The 18,982-nt window shown below is 34.7% G+C and overlaps 1 long non-coding RNA gene across 1 annotated transcript; it reads left to right on the top strand.

Annotated features, from left to right (window-relative positions):
* The first annotated feature begins 886 nt into the window (after nt 1-886).
* On the top strand, nt 887-12,331 carry LOC124888623. The gene is made up of 4 exons (XR_007047120.1): nt 887-999; nt 1,090-1,140; nt 1,222-1,281; nt 11,969-12,331. It is a non-coding gene; the product is annotated as an uncharacterized LOC124888623 (long non-coding RNA).
* The last annotated feature ends 6,651 nt before the right edge of the window (nt 12,332-18,982 follow it).

An 18,982-nucleotide genomic window follows, 5' to 3' on the forward strand; every position in this document is an offset into this window, starting at 1 on the left:
TGAACTTGATGTTTTAACTCAAACGACAAATGACGAAACACTGGAAGACAAGACACAATATCAAAGATTGGTTGTAAGATGTTGTATTTGACACTAACCAAGCTAGACATATCTTAATTATTACAGACTCTTAGCCAATTCCTGCAGCATCCTAAGATATCATACTAGGATGCAGTAGTTAGAGTCATAAAGTATGTGAAGAGAGAACCAGCCTTAGGAATCTTGTTAAGTAGTGAACTCTCTAGTACATTGCCAATCTATTGTGATGCAAATTGGTCTTCCTGTCCAAATACCCAAAGATCGGTATCGGGTTTTTTTTTAAAGCATGGAAACTCACTAGTTTCTTGGAAATCTGAGGAGCAAAATGTGATGTCCAGAAGCTTAGCAGAAGCTAAGAACAGAAGTATGGGAAATGCAGTCTCAGAAGTTGTATGGATAATAACTTTGTTAAAAGAATTGAATAATGCGGTTGCTACACCTATGGTTGTATACAGTGATAGCAAAGTTGCATTTCAAATAACAAAAAATCTGGTGTTCCATGAGAGAACTAAACACATTGAAATTGACTTTTATTTTATTAGACAGAAAATTCAAGAGAAGCTGATCAAGATAGTATATGTTGGTTCAAGATATCAATTTCCATACCTACCAGCTTGAGGGGGAGTTATGAAATAGGTATAACATGACTATGAACACATGAAGCAGTCAGTTAGATTAGGTATTTTTAGCTATGTAGTAAATAGAATTATTTAGCCACATGTAAAAGTTAGTTGCAGATATTTTGTAGATAACAGTTGTAGATATTTTATAGATGACAATTGTATACAGATTAGTATAAATGTACTGTGATAAGGACAAAAGCAGTTATCAATATATTTTTTCTTCTCTCATCAATCAATAAGATCTATTTTATTCTTCCTGTTTCTTCTTAGCTCAAGCCCAACATCAATGACCGTCAATGGTAGTTGAGATTCTAATATACAAATTCAATCAAATAAGGTATTGAATTCTAGATTTGCTTTTCACCATTAGTTTTTTGCAAGTTTCAATGTATTTTACATGCAATTCAATGTTTTTCTATTTTTCCAGCACTTTCTTTTGTACACACAGGTAGAGGATTTATCTCAAATGTTTAAACAGGTAATTTTTACTATTTATCAATCTATATGCCAATGTTTTCTAAGTTTGGATAAACATCTCCTGACAATAAATCTTTTGCAGCATTTCATTGCTGAAGGCGTGGTCTTGGTGCAACAGAATAAAGATACGACAAATAGCAAGGTGAATTATCTCTGTCTTGGTTTCAAGTTTTTAAAGGTTTCAATTAAAATGATAATTATCTATTAGTTGCCTCAGATATAATTCATGTATAACTTGTTTTCGACTAAATGATTCTTATTAATATTCCTTAGCTTGGCACCTTTTCACTAACCAAAAAAAACTTTGGGCTACAACCCTTAATAAGAAATATGGTCATAGACCTAGGACTAATACTTGCTCCTTCGTCTGGAAAAACATAGCAAAAGGTTGGAATAATCTGGAATATTGCTTCTGGAAACTCTACAAATATCTGGAATTTCAACTAGATCCTTTCTAATCATAACCTTAGAGTTCGCATTCATAGGACTCTTCATCCATCGAATATCAACATATACTAATGTTAGTGATATTCATCACACTATATTTGGACCTCCAACGTATCTCTTTACCTATTGAGTAAAGATGTTGTCCTGTTTGTGGGACTGATACTAAAATTATCCATCATATCATCTTTTGCTGTTCAGTGTTATCTCCACTCCTCCTGTTTCATCGGGTTATCTTCTTCACTTCAAGAACCAATCTATCTAACTCCATAATAATTTACTTAACCTTTTGCACCCTGGCATATTTGGATCAACAGAAATCAGAATATTTATAAAAACACTACCAAAGAGGTTGTAAGATCCCGCAAAATTCTAAACTTAGCTCAACCCTTTAGAGCATGATAAGGGGGTCCCATACTTAGAAATTTTAGCTAAGTATTTGTACTTAGAATTATTTTAGTCTTTATAAGGTGGCGATCTCATTTCACGACCCTTAAGACCATTAAATATTGATCTTTTGGTTGATTCATATGATCAGGAATGTCAGTAGGTGTTCTCGAATGAGTTTTGAATTTTTTGAACATCATTTGAGGCACGTTTGAAAGTCCAAACCAGTGGATTAATGCGATCTCGATGCACCGCATCACCTATCGCATTGATAAATGTTGTTCCCAGCTTCCAGTGTCAAATTCCAGTGAGCCGATGCGAAGTCGACGAGTCACACCAGCCATCGCGTCGACCCCATCAACGCGGTGCATCGGGCTGCACGTCAGTAAGCATATTTTCAGTCTTTAAAACTCTATATCCAAAGGGGTAAATAGATATTTTCCCGCCTTATGTCAACCCCCAAAACACGAGATTAAGCCTCTTTAGAGGCAAAATCCATTTATTCTCTCTCAAATTACTCAAGAACAAACCCTATTGAATCTAATTTCAAGATTCAATCTTCAAGAACACTCCTTCATTCTTCACAAATTTGAATACCAAGTGTTCATTCAAGTTCATGCCATGCTTTACTTTTTATGCTATCGAGTCCTAGGGGTATTCAATACCCAAAAGTCTAGTTGTTTACCTAGAGCTACAGTAGTTACAGAACAGTCTCAGTAGTGTCACGAATAGTAGTACTCACTAATTAGTTACGATCTCAGTTTAGTAATTAGTTCAGAACTCAGCAAACTCAGTCAGTTAACAGAACTCAGTAGTACTCTGTCAGTTAGCGGAACCCAGTAAACTCAGTAACAGTTCAGTCCAGCCTAAAACAGTCTAGTGTTCAGTTCAGTATCTATTCATTTGGGAGTAGGATTCAGCACCAAGTGAACCCAGGGACGGGCACTCACCTGCCAGCAGAGGGTGTGATCCTTAGAAGCAGTCCTTGTGTTCCAGAACTACGTAGCCAGTGTAGATGAAGACATCAACCTGCCAGTTGAGGGTTGATGAGGTATTTTACCTGCCAGTTGAGGGTACCACCATCCTCATTTAGAGCACCTGCCAGATGAGGGTGACTCAGCACTTGTTTTTACTCCTGGCATGGTATTGACACCCTTCTAACTGAGGTTACAGGTTGGACCCTAAATTAATTTAGAGAAGGGGCATGTCGGTTAGATGATTACCTCCTATAGTTTTAGTTTCAGTCTCAGTATAGAACTTAGTTCAATTCTACAGGATCAGGACTGTCAGACATAATCATACAACTTAGTATAGAACTCAGCACAGTTCCATTCTAAAGAATCAGGACTGTCAAAAATAGTCACTCAGTTATTAGTACTATAATATCAGTAAACTCAGATATCAGTTAATCAGTATTCAAAACTCAGTATCCAGTATTGATATAATCTTAGTTAGAGTTTATGTGTTCATGCATGTTTATCTCATTCAGATGCTACTCAGTCAGTTATTTGTTCATACATATAAACCCAGGCATATCAGCCTACCTCACTTAGCATACCAGCATATTCAAAGCACTGACGCATACCTTTCTTTTATGCTATGGTATCTTATATCATAGTTTTAGATGCATGGGCTCCTAACCATATTTAGCAGCCCATCTACTAGTAGTAGACTTAGTGGTAAGTCCTCATCGTTTGAGGACAAAGTATCATATTATTTCATTATTCAGTGTTTAGTTTATTTTAGTAGTCGAAGTTAGTTATGGACTTGTCCCATCAACTCCATATTTAGATAGTTAGAGGTTTTCAGACCAGAGTATTTTAGACAGATCTTTTAGTATTCAGTTATCAGTATTTAGTATCGGTTTTTAGTTATGAACCCTATGGCGTTTACAACCTTATTTCCATATTTATTTTAGTTATATTATTATAGTGTTATTATTATTCAGTACTCACAGCAGGTACCAGTCATGGGTTAGTTGGTGGTCCTTCGGGGTTTCTAGCACCGTGTAGCATCCGAGGCACAAACTTGGGGTGTTATAAACTTGGTATTAAAGCCTCAGGTTCAACAGAGTCCTTGGAAGTCTGAAAGTCACATCTAGTAGAGTCTTGTGCATGGGTGTGTAGTGTGCCACACTTATGGACAAGAGACTATGAGCCATTTATAGGAAAAGTTTTCCTTCTTTCAGTATTCATATCGTGCAAGTGAGCATTAGCTTAAGTTGAACTCTCTATCTAAGTTAAGCTTTCCTTCTGTTATAGAATATGCCTCCAAAAAGGACTAAAGGACGAAGAATGAGAGACCAGCCAGCACCTCAGCCCGTCCAGCCAAATCCCTAGATGAGCAGGTCTCTCATGCTAAATTTAGAGCCATTTTCACCACCCTAGACAATTCTATTATAGCTCAGAATGAACAGCTAACTGCTGTTCAAACCAACCCAGTGGCCAATACTGTTATCATTTACTGGGTCTAAGTCAGATGAGGACTCAGAAGAATTACTTGACCAGGTGCAGAAGGTCACATATATTATGGGGGTGACTACTAGTTAGGGTGCTGGGTTGGCCGCGTATCATTTGCAGGATATAGCTCACTATAGTTTAAGCAGTGGAAGGCAAAGAGGGCCACGGATCCAGGTCTAGTAGAATAGGAGGAGTTTGCCACTACTTTTTTGGATAGGTTCTTCCCACTTGAGTTGAGAGAAGCTAAGGTTCTAGATTTCATAAACTCGAAGCAGGGTAACATGACATATTAAGAGTATTCTCTCAAGTTTACTCAGTTAGCCAGATATTCCCCTTACGTTGTAGCAGATAGTAGATCTAAGATAAGTAAGTTAGTATCGAGTGTGTCCAACAGTATGGTCAAGGAGTGTAGGACTGCAATACTGGTTAAGGAGATAGACATATCTAGGATCATGTTCCATGCTCAGCAAATAGAAGAGGCTAATAATAAAGAGAAGGAGAGGGAGAACAAGAAAGAGAGAATAGGTAGCTTCAACTTTTCTTAGCCTAAATCAAAAGGTGGAAATCGCTCTTATTTCCACTCAAAATCCTCAGTTCCACCTCCTTCCTCAGCCAGTGCTCCAACTTTAAAATTCAAAAATAGCCCCAAAGCCAGGGCTCCAGGACCTAAGCCTTAGGGTAATGTTAATAGTGCCCGAATGAATCCTCTTTGCCAAAAATGCGACAGAAACCATCAGGGTATCTGTAGAGCTGGCAGTGATGTATGTTTCGGATAAGGCAAGCCAGGCCACAGGGACAGAATTGTCCTCAATCAAGTTCGCAGGGTCTGTATAATCGTCCTCCCAACTCAGTCCGATAGCCCAAATCAGCAGGATGCCGCTTCCAGTTCCACCAGTAGGCAATGCCCAAATAGACTCTATGCACTTCAGTCCTGAAAGGATCAGAAAAGTTCTCCTAATGTGGTCACTGGTACGTTACAAGTTTATCATTTGCATATTTATGCTTTGCTAGATCCAAGAACTTCTTTGTTCTTTGTAACTCCTTATATAGCCGTTGATTTCGGTGTCAGTCCTGAAATTCTAGTAGAGCCTTTTTCAATTTCTACCCCAGTGGGTAGATCTATCATAGCTCGGTGGGTATACAGGAACTGTTCGGTTATGGTATCTCAGAAAGTTACTTTAGCAGATTTAGTAGAGCTAGAGATGACAAATTTTGATATCATTCTCAGCATGGATTAGCTTCATTTATACTATGCTTCAGTTGACTGTAGAAATTAAATCGTTCATATTGCAGTTTCTAATTGAACATATCCTAGAGTGGAGGGGTAGTACAACATCACTTAGGGGTCAGCTGTTTCTTACCTTAGGGCGAGAAGAATGATATCTAAGGGATGTGTCTATCATCTTATTCGAGTTTAAGACTTTAGTTTAGATACTCCTAATCTTGAATCAGTGTTAGTAGCATGTAAATTCCCAGATGTGTTTCCCGAAGATCTTCACGGAGTTTCTCCCGAAAGGGAAATTGACTTCAAAATTGACCTTCTTCCTGATACTCAGCACATTTTTATTTTTCCATACAGAATGGATCCAGCAGAACTCAAAGAAATAAAAAATAGTTAAAGGATATCCTAGATAAAGGATTCATCAGACCCAGCGTATCCCTTTGGGGTGCACTAGTTCTATTCGTGCGTAAGAAAGACAGTTCTCTCAGAATATGTATAGACTACCGTCAGCTAAATAAAGTTACAATAGAGAACAAGTATCCACTTCCCATAATTGATGACTTGTTTGACCAACTTTAGGGTATCAGTTACTTTTCTAAGATAGACCTTAGATCAGGCTATCATCAGCTCAGAGTTAAAGAATGTGACATTTCAAAAATAGTTTTTCGAACTCGGTATGGTCACTTTAAATTCTTAGTCATGTCATTTGGTTTTACCAATGGCCCAACAGCTTTCATGGACTTGATGAACCGTGTGTTCAAGAAGTACTTGGACATGTTCGTTATAGTTTTCATAGATGACATTCTTATCTACTCCTGCAGTGAGCATGATCATGCATACCATCTCAGAATAGTATTATAGACTCTTAGAAATCATCAGTTGTTCGCCAAATTCAGTTAGTGGGAATTTTGGCTAAGGTCGATAGCTTTCGTCGGCCATATTATTTTTGGTAATAGCATTAGAGTTGAAACCTAAAAGACCAAAGCAGTGAGAAACTGTTCCAGACCCATCTCTATCAGATATCAGGATCTTCTTAGGATTGGACGGTTATTACCGACGGTTTGTTGAAGGATTTTCATCTATTCCATCCCCTATGTCCAGATTGACTCAAAAGAAAGTCAAATTTCAATGGTCAGATTCTTGTGAGAAGAGTTTTTAGGAATTCAAGACTCGACTCACTACAACCTCAGTTTTGACTTTACCAAATAGTTCAGATAGATTTGTGGTATATTATGATACCTACAGAGTTGGTTTGGTGTGTGTTTTGATGCAGAGAGATAAGGTCATAGCCTATGCCTCTAGACAGTTTAAGCCTCATGAAAAGAACTACCCCACTCTTGATCTTGAGTTAGCAACTGTAGTATTTACCTTAAAGATTTTGAGGAACTATTTGTATAGAGTGTACGTTGATGTGTTCACTGACCATAAGAGCCTGTAGTATGTGTTTTCTCAGAAAAACCTAAACCTCTATCAGAGAAGATGGTTGGAGTTGTTAAAAAACTATGACATGAGTATTCTGTATCATTCGGGCAAGGCTAATGTAGTGGCCGATGCTCTCAGTAGAATGTCTATGGGTAGTGTTGCTCACAAGGAAGATGATAAGAAGAAGTTAAATCAGGAAGTTCATCAGCTTGCCTAACTAGGTGTTTGCTTAGTCGATTCAGCAGAAGGTAGTGTATGGGTGCAGAGTAGTTCAAACTCATCCTTGGTTTCTGAGGTGAAGTAAAAGTAGGATAGGGATTCCAGTCTAGTTAAGTTGAAAGAATCAGTCAGAGATCAGAAGATAGAGGTTTTCTCCCAAAGGAGAGATGGTGTATTGTATTGTCGGGGTCGGCTATGTGTGCCAAGTGTAGATGACTTGAGGCAGTGGATTCTCACTAAATCGCATGGTGCAAGCTACTCAATTCATCTAGGGGCCACTAAGTTGTACCATGACTTGCGGGAAGTCTATTAGTGGAGTGGGATGAAGAGACTTATTGAAGAGTTTGTAGCTAAGTGCTTGACATGTCAGCAGGTTAAGATCGAGCATCAGAAGCCTAGTGGGTCCATGCAGGAATGCAGTATTCCTACATGGAAATGGGAGGAAGTGAATATGGACTTTGTGATGGTTTTGCCTCATACTCATCGTCAGCATAATTCTATATGGGTTATCATATATAGGATGACCAAGTCAACTTATTTCTTACCACTCTATACCTCTTATTCAGCTGAAGATTATGCCAACCTCTATGTTAGAGAGCTGGTCAAATTGCACGAAGTTTCATTGTCCATCATCTCAGATAGAGGTACATAGTTCACCTCTTATTTTTGGAAAACCTTCCAAAAGGGTCTAGGTACCCAATTTTACCTCAGTACATCCTTTCATCCTTAGACAGATGGTCAAGTAGAAAAGACCATTCAAACTTTGGAAGATATGATAAGGGAAAGTGCCATTGACTTTAATGGTAGTTGGGATGACCACTTGCCCTTGATTGAGTTTGCGTATAATAACAGTTACTATTCCTACATCTAGATAGCTCCATTTGAGTCACTCTATGGGAGGAGATATAGATCTTCCATTGGTTGTATTGAAGTGGGTGAGGGCACAATAGTAGGGTCTGACTTAGTATTTGATACATTAGAAAAAGTTCATTTGATCAGGGAAAGACTTAAGACAACTCAGAGCCAACAGAAATCGTATGCAGATGTGCGAAAGAAGGATCTCAAGTTTGAGATTAGGGATTTTATGTATTTTAAAATCTCTTCGATGAAAGGAGTGAAGATATTTGGCAAGAAGGGGAAGCTTAGCCCCCGATATGTCGGTCCTTACCAAATTCTCAGTCATTTCGAAAAGGTAGCTTACGAGCTTGAGTTGCCTTTAGATTTAGCTTCAGTCTATCCAGTATTTCATGTATCCTTGCTAAATAAATGCATAGGTGACCCAGCAGTTGTAGTCCCTGTAGAGGGCATAGATGTTCAGAACAATCTCTCTTATAAAGAGGTTCCAGTAGAAATCCTTGATCATCAGGTTCGCAGACTGAGGAACAAAAAAGTCCCTCTAGTCAAAGTTCTTTGGAGAAATCAGTTCGTTGAAGGAGCTACTTGGGAAACAGAAGCAGATATGCAGACCAAGTATCCCCACCTCTTCTCCACAAACTCAAACTCAGATCAAGGTAAAAATTTTCCTGAATTTTACTCAGTTCCATGTTCAGATGTAGTTACCAACTTGGTATCAATTAACGTTGCATACTTAGTCATGCATTTATGAATCAGTTCAGTCATGTACTCATGCATCAGATATGCATGTTCAATATACAAACTTAGTAGATCAGTAATATCAGTCACGAAATCATGCTTCAGTTATGCATGCCCAGTAAGTAAGTTCAGTCTATCAGTATTCTTGGCTTAGTCAGTCTCATTCGAGGGTGAATATTCCCAAAGGGAAGATATTATAAGACCCCGCAAAATTCTAAGCTTAACTCAACCCTTTAGAGCATGATAAGGGGGTCCCCTACTTATAAATTTCAGCCAAGTGTTTGTACTTAGAATTATTTTAGCCTTCATAAGTTGGTGATCTCATTTCGCGATCCTTACGACTATTAAATGTCAATCTTTAGGTTGATTCATGATCAGGAATGTCAGTACGTGTTCTCGGACTAGTTTTGGTTTTTTTGAACATCATTTAAGGCATGTTTAGAAGTCCAAACCAGTGGATCAATGCGATCTCGACATGCCGCGTTATCTATCGCATTGATAAATATTGTTCCCAGCTCCCAGTGTCAAATTCTGGTGAGCCGACATAAAGTCGTTGCGTCATACCGGCCATCACATCGACCCAATAAACGTAGTACATTGGGCTGCGCACCACAGGGCATGTTTTTAGTCATTAAAACTCCACATCCATAGCGGTAAATGGGTTTTTTTCTACCTTATGTCAGCCCCGCAAAACACGAGATTAAACCTCTTTAGAGGCAAAATTCATTCATTCTCTCTCAAACTACTCAAAAACAAACCCTATGGAATCTAATTTCAAGATTCAATCTTCAAGAACACTCCATCATTCTTCACAAATTTGAATACAAAGGTATGTGATGTGTTCATCCAAGGGTTTTCTTCCACCCTTGGAGTTCAAGAAACTTTTTTTAAAAAACTTCAAGTTAATTGATTTCATGAATTCTATGCTAGATTTGAGTATGTTCATGATTGTGATATTAATTGGGTTTCTAATCTTTGGTTTATTACAAATTTCATGTGAAATTACTTAACATGTGTGTAGTATCATATGAATTCATGTTAAAGCTTTTGATTTAGGAAATTGGGATTTGAAATTATGATGCCTACATGTTGTTTAGTATCGTGTACATAGATTTTGTTCCCAAAATGCTTGATAAATTACTCATGTGAATCGAATGGGAAAATTCATGACATGCTAGCATATGTGTAAGCTTGTATCTCACAAGTGTTTGATAAAATGTCTCTATGAATGAGTTATGAACAAGTGTGAATTGTTGTGCTTTTCAAGTTCATGCCATGCTTTGCTTTTCATGCTATCGAGTCCTGGGGATATTCAATACCTAAAAATCTAGTTGTTTACCTAGAGCTACAGTAGTTAAATAATAGTCTCAGAAGTGTCACGAAAAGTAGTACTTAGTAATCAATCACGGTATCAATTCAGTAATCAGTTCAGAACTCAGCGAACTCAATCAGTTAACAAAACTCAGTAGTACTCCATCAGTTAGCGGAATCCAGTGAACTCAGTAATAGTTCAGTCCAGTTTAGAACAGTCTAGTGTTCAGTTTAGTGTCTATTCAGTTGAGAGTAGGATTCATCACTAAGTGAACCCAGGGATGGGGAATCACCCACCAATAGAGGGTCTGATCCTTAGAAATAGTCCTTATGTTCCAGAACTACATAGCCAGCGTAGGTGAAGACATCAACCTGTCAGTTGAGGGTTGATGAGGTGTTTTACCTGCCAGTTGAGGGTACCATCGTTCTCATTCAGAGCACCTGCCAGATGAGGGTGACTCAGCACTTGTCTTTACCCATGGCATGGTATTGACACCCTTCCAACCGAGGTTACAGGTTGGAACCCAAATCGGCTTAGAGGAGGGGAATATCGGTTAGATGATTACCTCCCACTATTTTAGTTTCAGTCTCAGTATAAAACTCAGTTCAGTTCTACAGGATCAGGACTGTCAGACACAGTCATACAACTTAGTATGGAACTCAACACAGTTTCATTCTAAAGTATCAGGACTGTCAGAAATAGTCACTCAGTTATCAGTACTACAGTATCAATAAACTCAGATATCAGTTAATCAGTATTCAAAACTCAGTATCCAGTATTGACATGATCTCAGTTACAGTTTCTGTGTTCATGCATATTCTCTCATTCAGTTATATTTATGCTACTCAGTCAGTTATTTGTTCATGCATATGAACCCATGCATATCAGCCTACCTCACTTAGCATACAATACATTCAAAGTACTGACGTATACCTTTCTTTTGCACTATGATATCTTATATTATAGGTTTAGACGCACGGGATCCTGACCGCATTTAGCAACCCATCTACCATCAGCAGACTTAGTGGTGAGTCCTTATAGTTCAAGGACAAAGTATCATACTATTTCAATTTTCAGTGTTCAGTTTATTTCAGTAGTCGGAGTTAGTTGGGGACTTGTCCCATAAACTTCATATTCAGATAGTTAGAGGCTTTCAGACTAGAGTATTTCAGATATATCTTTCAGTATTAAGTTATCAGTATTCATTATCGATTTTCAGTTATGAACCTTATGGTATTTACAGCCTTATTTCCATATGTATTTCAGTTATATTATTATTATAGTGTTATTATTATTCAGTGCTCACAGAAGGTACCAATCATGGGTTAGCTGGTGGTCCTTCGGGGTCGCTAGCACCGTGTAGCGTTCGGGGTACAGACTCGAGGCGTTACAGAGGTACCTTTCCAACTCATCGCTTCTAGAGTTCTTAAGTTCACTTACATTATGACTCACACCACTATATCCTCCACAATCGTGTCTACATCTTTATTAGACGATATTCCTCAATATTTGAAACTCAACTATGATGATTACTACAATAAGTGTACCTCAATTCATGGTGTTTTAGAGGGTATTACCGCGATAAAGATAGTTCACAGCACAAGGGTTACCATATCATTGCGTATCAATGCACTAAATCATACCCAAATCGTGTTGTTTCTGTATCTGAAGTCTGAACATCTTCATATCACTGAATTTGATCCACAGAGGTTCTTAACCGTATTCAACACATCTCTTCCTCCTTGTTTACTAATGTGGTTACTTAATGTAGGTTCTTCTTGAGGATGTTGGGGCGTCTTCGTCTCAGGCATAACTTTAGGGAAGGAAATAAAGTGGCCGATAACGTGCTAACTATTGAAGGATCAAAGAGAACCACCATCACAAACCACATAGAGTTTTTGTCATCACCAACAATATGGATACAAAGCCTTGTGGCTTGTAATAACCTAGCTAATCTTAGTTATTCAAGTATTATTAGGTTTGTTGTTGTTGATGCTACTACTAGTTGCAATAGCAACCTTTCTTATATTAGGTTGGATGTAATAGATTGTAACACCCCACATTTACGGACTAGAATTCGAACTGTCATTCCTACGTGTATAAATTTGAACCCAATAATTTCTATCTAAAAATAAGTGGAATGATCAATTATTTAGTGTGGGAACATCTGAGAATATTAATTAAAGTCACAAAAATCTCCTAACTCAAAGTTGGGTTAAGAACTTTCCTACCGATTGAATTTTAATATATGTTTTTACTCGAGTCAACTTCCAACAACTATTACTTTTAGAGTACAATGAATTAGGTGGCCTACTATATACCAAATTAAACCTCTTTGAGTCTTCTTTCCAACACTATCTACCGTTCATCAATCCGAGTTCGAAGTAAGAAGTTATGGGTGTTTTAGTGAGATGTTGTTCAGGTGCGGGATTGGCGATGTGACCCCACTTCCCACACGTAAAATTTCGCTATTCTTTAATTAAATTAAGGGTAAAATGGTCCTTTCACCCCATAACTCCCCCACTCCGTTTTTAATCCCCAAACATACGAGAATTAAGGCGATGTGAATTTGTGCATTGTGATAATGGTAGAATTTGGTCATTCGGGTTTCACAAAATAGATGAATTTTGGCATGATAATAATATGAACCTCAACCCATATCAAAATTTGGCTTTGAACTAGGATTCTAGATAATTTAACTTATATTTTGAAATGTTGTATTGCATTAATGGTAAAAAGGTAAAAAAAATTGAAAACACCCTTAGGGGCTATGATTTTAAATTTTTAAAACAGAAACTAGAGTCTAAATGGTTAAATAGATTATGGTTATGGTTTGACATAAATGAAATAACTTGCAAGTCTATTAGTATGATGATATCACTTCAGAAATGTCTTAATAAAAAATTTCATGGTTATTGGTAAATGATATATGAAAAGTGTTTTAATTTGGGCTTAAAGAGAATTGTGTAGTTTACTGAGAAAGTGTAGTCCCAGGGGACCAACACTGAAAACCACGTTAGCCAACATTGGGGGTCAATATGACCACTGTATCATGATTTACACAGTACATTTTTGGACGACTCTCGCTTTGGTTTCTTTAGCTAATCTCCGAGATATGCGGCTAACATGGATTGAGGCTCTTCCAACAGGGAGAGTCAGATCCATAAAAATGTTTGAATAAGAAAAATTTCAGGAATACCAAACTTTTAAAAGTTTTAAGTACGTAATAAGAATGTAGCCAATTATTTTTTAAAGATTTGACTTTAAAAATAAGGAAAGATTTTAAATGTAGGAAAAAAAGAAAAATAATTGTACCACAAATATAGTTTAACTTGATGCGTCTCTCTTAGTTTTTGGCAGCAAGGAAAAGAGGTACCGCATGATAAACATAAAATTGATGATCGATCAACCACTTGAAACTTCGTGATAAAATATGTATGTGTTTACATTAAAATATATGTTTATGTTTTATATTATATAAAAATGTGAAGGATCTTTGAAAAGTTAGTTAAACTTTTTACACTTCACTAAAAATCTCCGCAATCGATAATATAATTTAATTTTAAATAATCAAATATTATACGTGTGAAATACGTGCAATTTAAATAACTAGTTTAGTATACGTGCTTTGCACGTGTATGAATACTTCTAATTTTAGTTAAAATTATTTAACAGACACTTAGATTTATATTATAACCAAATTCACATAAAAACATTAGTTGTCTTTTAGGTAGAGTTTGATACTATATACGACTCTACTTATATTAAAATAAATAATTGATAAAAATATTTAAAACCTCTCACTTTAATGAATAATGATAGTAAAATTTGTAAGTGTGATTCTTTGGGCATGACAATAATAGTTTTACTTCGCCCTCATTTTTCAAAAATTAATTTTTTTTCTGCTGCTCATAATTCATAGAAAAAGAAGAAGAAGAACTTTAGGTCCAAAACAAATAACAACATACATATCATTAATTGAGTGTCGTATACAATTTCTACGAATTATAATTAGAAGCATAACCTTTGATTTTTAGCCAATATAGTGATTGATTATCATCATCTGATCCATTTCATTCCTTGACAATGTCGCATGGTTCTTCTCTTTTTTTGGATCAAAATTTTCAGCTGAAAGAACACAAAATATATTAGAACTAATTCTATGCAAAAGGAAGAAAAAAAAAGTTGAATCAAAACCAAATAAAAACGCAAGCGAACAAGAAAAAAAATGCGTACTAAATTATTGAGAGCTAAATCTTTGTTTACAAAAAGTTACTTAAATAGAATTATATAAGGCAGTATTTTAATTGATTTAAAAGTGTACTAAATATTAGGAGTTTTACTTCTTTTAAATAAGTAAATAATTATATAAGGTAGTATTTTAATTGATCTAAAATTATAAAATAGTAACACTTTTACATCTATATTTGCATCTACAATCTAATCAGAAAAAGAGTCCTAAAATAAGAGATTTAGATAATGACTCGTTAGAATAGAAAAATGATTCCTAAATAGAAGAATTAGAAAAAGACTCAATTATTAAAAATTTATGTCAGCCCCGTACATTCGGAAAATAGAAACTTTTAAAATTGTCATTTATTTGTCAAGCAAAATTGTCTTATGGGCTTCTCCAATTAAAATCCACCTTTAAAAAATCACCAAAAAATTATCTTATTTCAAACATTCAAAATTGTCGTAGGGTACAAAAAAAAAAACCTTCCTTAATTTTGGAAAATTTAAAATTTAAAATTATCAAGGAATCATTGTTATAAAATAAGAATCTATAACAATTTGGTACTTTTTAAATTTTTCTTATGTTAACGCTTTTATTAAACCTTTTCTTATTAGAGTTATGTACCTAAAATTTAGGATTCTTTTGGATTAGTGTTTATATGGAAAAAATCAATACCTAACTCTAATTAGGAAAGATTTAATAACTAAATTTTAATAAATTTTAAAATTTTAAACATTATTAGAAAATAGCAAAAAGACGATTTTGTCTATTGCAAAATGTTTTAATGAAGGGTAAAAAGTTCAAATCACTTTTCTTATTAGAGTTAAGTACCTAAAATTTAGCATTCTTTTGGATTAGTGTTTATATGGAAAAAGTCAATACATAAAGACGATTTTGTCTATTGCAAAGTCTTTTAATGAAGGGTAAAAAGTTCAAATCACTTTTTTAACGGTCTTCACACTTTTAATATATTATAAATTATAGATATAAATTATTTAGTACTCGCCGAGTTTCTTGTTCTTCAATATATATTACTATCTATTACTTGATTTGCTTTGTATGTTGCTATTTACTATAATAATTTTCTGGCAACCCTGTTTATGCTATTATGTATTTTACAACAACTATGAATTTAAATGAAAAATTGAAAACAAACCTCTGGTACTTTCTTTAAATGTAGTCTCTCTTATATTACTCGTCAACCTAAAGCCCAATAAATAGTATCCTCTCACATCTCATTCATAAAGTATATTCCGTTATCGATTTCAATTGTAAACTCAGCGATATTCCAAACATAAAAACTATATAGGAAAAACGTAATTAGAAAGAATTTTCAATAAGAAATCTTAATCTTCTCCCAAGTCACCACACGGGGCTTGAAAAAACATAAGCTTAATGTATTCTAAGGGCAATGAGTACCTCCGCCATAAAATGAAAGCATTTACTGAAGCACCAAGAGAAAAGTTCAAACAAATATCGAAGATCTACATAAGGAATAAATCCAATTCTCTAGCAAGCTAGCTACCTAGAAAAGGAGGACTTTGAATTAAAAGGGACAAACAAGTTTCTCAATTAAGTGAGGGTCCTTCAAGTTTTAAAAAGTAGGTGAAACGGACAATTTTTTTTCAGTTTTTTTTTAAACATTTTTGCTTTAACAATTAAAGAAGTTGTCTCGACAACTATAGAAGTTGTCTCAACAACTATGAAAGTTGTTCGACAACTTTTCAAAGTTGTTCGACAACTATCAAAGTTGTTTGACAACTTTGATAGTTGTTGAAACAACTAATGCATTTGTCGAACAATTGACTTAGTTTTTTAAGCGACCTTATTTCTTTTAACTTAATAAGATTGTGGGACTCACTTATCACCTTTTTTTTAATTAAAGACCTGAGAGGATCTATGAGCTCATTTTTCTCTTGAAAAGGAATAAGGTTACATATGCTCTTGTACTTCATGGTGAAATTTTGAAGATGAATTTCACTTGACAGATTGATCATAGTTGCTTCTTTGATTGATGAATCAAGTTTATCATATCTAGAACACTTTTCATTTTTATGTGGGCTCTACCACAACGAATTGTACATCATATCCGGGTAAGAATTAACCATTCATGGCAGAAGAATGTAATATCTCACAAAGAACTTCACTATCAAGTTTTGTGGAGCTAGCTTGAAACCAAATACATTGAGAACATAATTTTTGTTAGTTTTTGTGGATTGAGGTGTCCATAAGTTATCAAAAATAAGTGTGAAAATGTTGTTTCAAAGTAAGCTCCGTCGATATTGTCTTGGTACTTCGATCGGGGTAAAAAAAATATCTTTACATTTGGGACAATATATTTTTACCGTACTTGAACGTGGAATATCAAACTAACCAACTGAAAGGCAAAGTTGTCCCAAGCAATAAACTTGTGGAGATCTCCCAAAGTCATAGTTCTTGTAATTCTTTGATATTGCAATCATTCCCTAGCTACTCAAAATGAACGTGACATAGATCAAATCATACAACATCTCTATCGCTGACTCAACCAATTCATTCATGGTTCTAGGTGAAGATATCACCATGAGAGGTTTTGACATCAAGAATAAGGTCAACTGCACATTCATAGTATGGCACTTGACTGCTCAATGCCTCAATCCATGAAGATTAAAATTCATAATGTATGGGAAGCACTAACATCAGAATCTTTACTGTCTGTTTCAGATTCATCATCTGATCACTTGTTCTTCAAAGCTCTACATGTAGAAGGTGCAGATTTTTTCCAAGTGTTTATCCAACGCATCCTTAATTTGTTTCCGATCCAACGATCCTCCGATGATCTCCGACTTCGATCAACCACCACCTCAATCCCTATACATTTCTCTCTTTCACCCAAAGCCTATATGTATATAAATGTATGTCTATATATTATGAACCTATCAGTTTAAACGAAAAGAGAAACTCTGTGTGTACAAAGAGTGAGTTGGATAGATGAAGTTAGGGTTTATAAACATGTACATAAAGTATGTTGAACATACATGGAGTTTTATCTTTCTTCCATAAATTATTTATGAATATTAAAAAATTTCAACCAAATAAACTAAAATTCAATCGTTAGGTTGATTTTAATATTTAATAGACAATATATTTTTTGATTTTAGTTTAGCAAAAATTAGAAAAATTGAAAGTGACTACTAAACCTAAACCTAATATCTTTTTTTCCTACAACTATTGTAAATTAGACAACTAATTCTCTTAATTGTTATTAAAATTAATGGGAGAATACATAATCAATTATTGATTATGTATATAATTCATACAATCTTTAAATCTATTATTTACTAACGAAACTTACATATTCGTAAACAAAGACCAAACCAACCGCCTTGCGCGTACTGATCTATCCATATATCATCTTTCAGCAAATATCATCTCTTCGATAATTCTGCACGTAAAAGTTACACAAAGCAATATATCACATACATGTTTGTGTCCATATCACTTTTAATATATATAATTTTATTATTATATATCTACATTAAACAAAGAAGGAAGCACGAGAGTCTAGCTTGTCATCATATCACGAATAGTTACATAGTTATTTTCACAAATTTAATTATTAAAAAAGTACACAGAATCAAAATCAACCTTCAGTAGAGGAAGTCACTTTCGATCTAAAATTTCACCTCAGAGAGAGAAAAGTAGAAGGTAGTCATATGTTTCTTGTAAAAGAATTGTAGAAATTCTTTTTTGTATATATAAGGTAAAATTTAATTAATTTAAAAGTATAAAACGATATAAAGTTGGTTAAGAACACAATTGTGAATTAATTTTAGTTAATATAATTATAGCCATTTAATATTTTGTAGTTTTATTAAGTAAAAAAGAAAAGAAAACCAAATTAAAGAAAAAAAATAGGAAAACTGCCAAAAAAGTCTCATGGTGTTTACTTTGCAATTCCTTCCGCTCACAATTTTGTCGTAATTTAGCACTTTTAACATAATTCTAATAAGAAAAATGTTAATAACTAATTTTGGTTAATTTTAAAGTCCTAAATATTACATTAGTAATTTTGTTATCTATTAAATGAGTTACTTTTCCCATACAAATACTAATTAAAAAGAATCCTAAATTGTAGACATAACTCAAATAAGGAAAGATTTAATAACTAAATTTTAATGTACTTTTTAATTTTAAAAAGTATTAGAAAAATAAAAAAAGATGGCTTTGTCTATTATGAAGTATTTTAATGAAGGACGAAAACTTCAAATCACCTTTTTAAGAATTTTAACACTTTTAATATATTATAGATAAGACTTTGAGAAGCTTAGTTGTTATTTTTATAAAACGATCCTAAGCTCCTGTTAGATTCCTATCTCAATATATTAATTATAGTAATTAGGGGTGGCAATTTCAGTTCATATTTGTGAAAAGAGTCCATTTAATTCATATTTAGTGAATTGAATCACTCATATTTCAAATGGGTAAATATGGACTTCAACTCATTAAAAGCTCATACAAATATGGATAAAATGGGTAAAATATGGGTACCCATTTAAACACAGAGATCAC

The sequence above is a fragment of the Capsicum annuum genome, chromosome 11 (assembly GCF_002878395.1).
Source record: "Capsicum annuum cultivar UCD-10X-F1 chromosome 11, UCD10Xv1.1, whole genome shotgun sequence".
Taxonomy (NCBI): domain Eukaryota; kingdom Viridiplantae; phylum Streptophyta; class Magnoliopsida; order Solanales; family Solanaceae; genus Capsicum; species Capsicum annuum.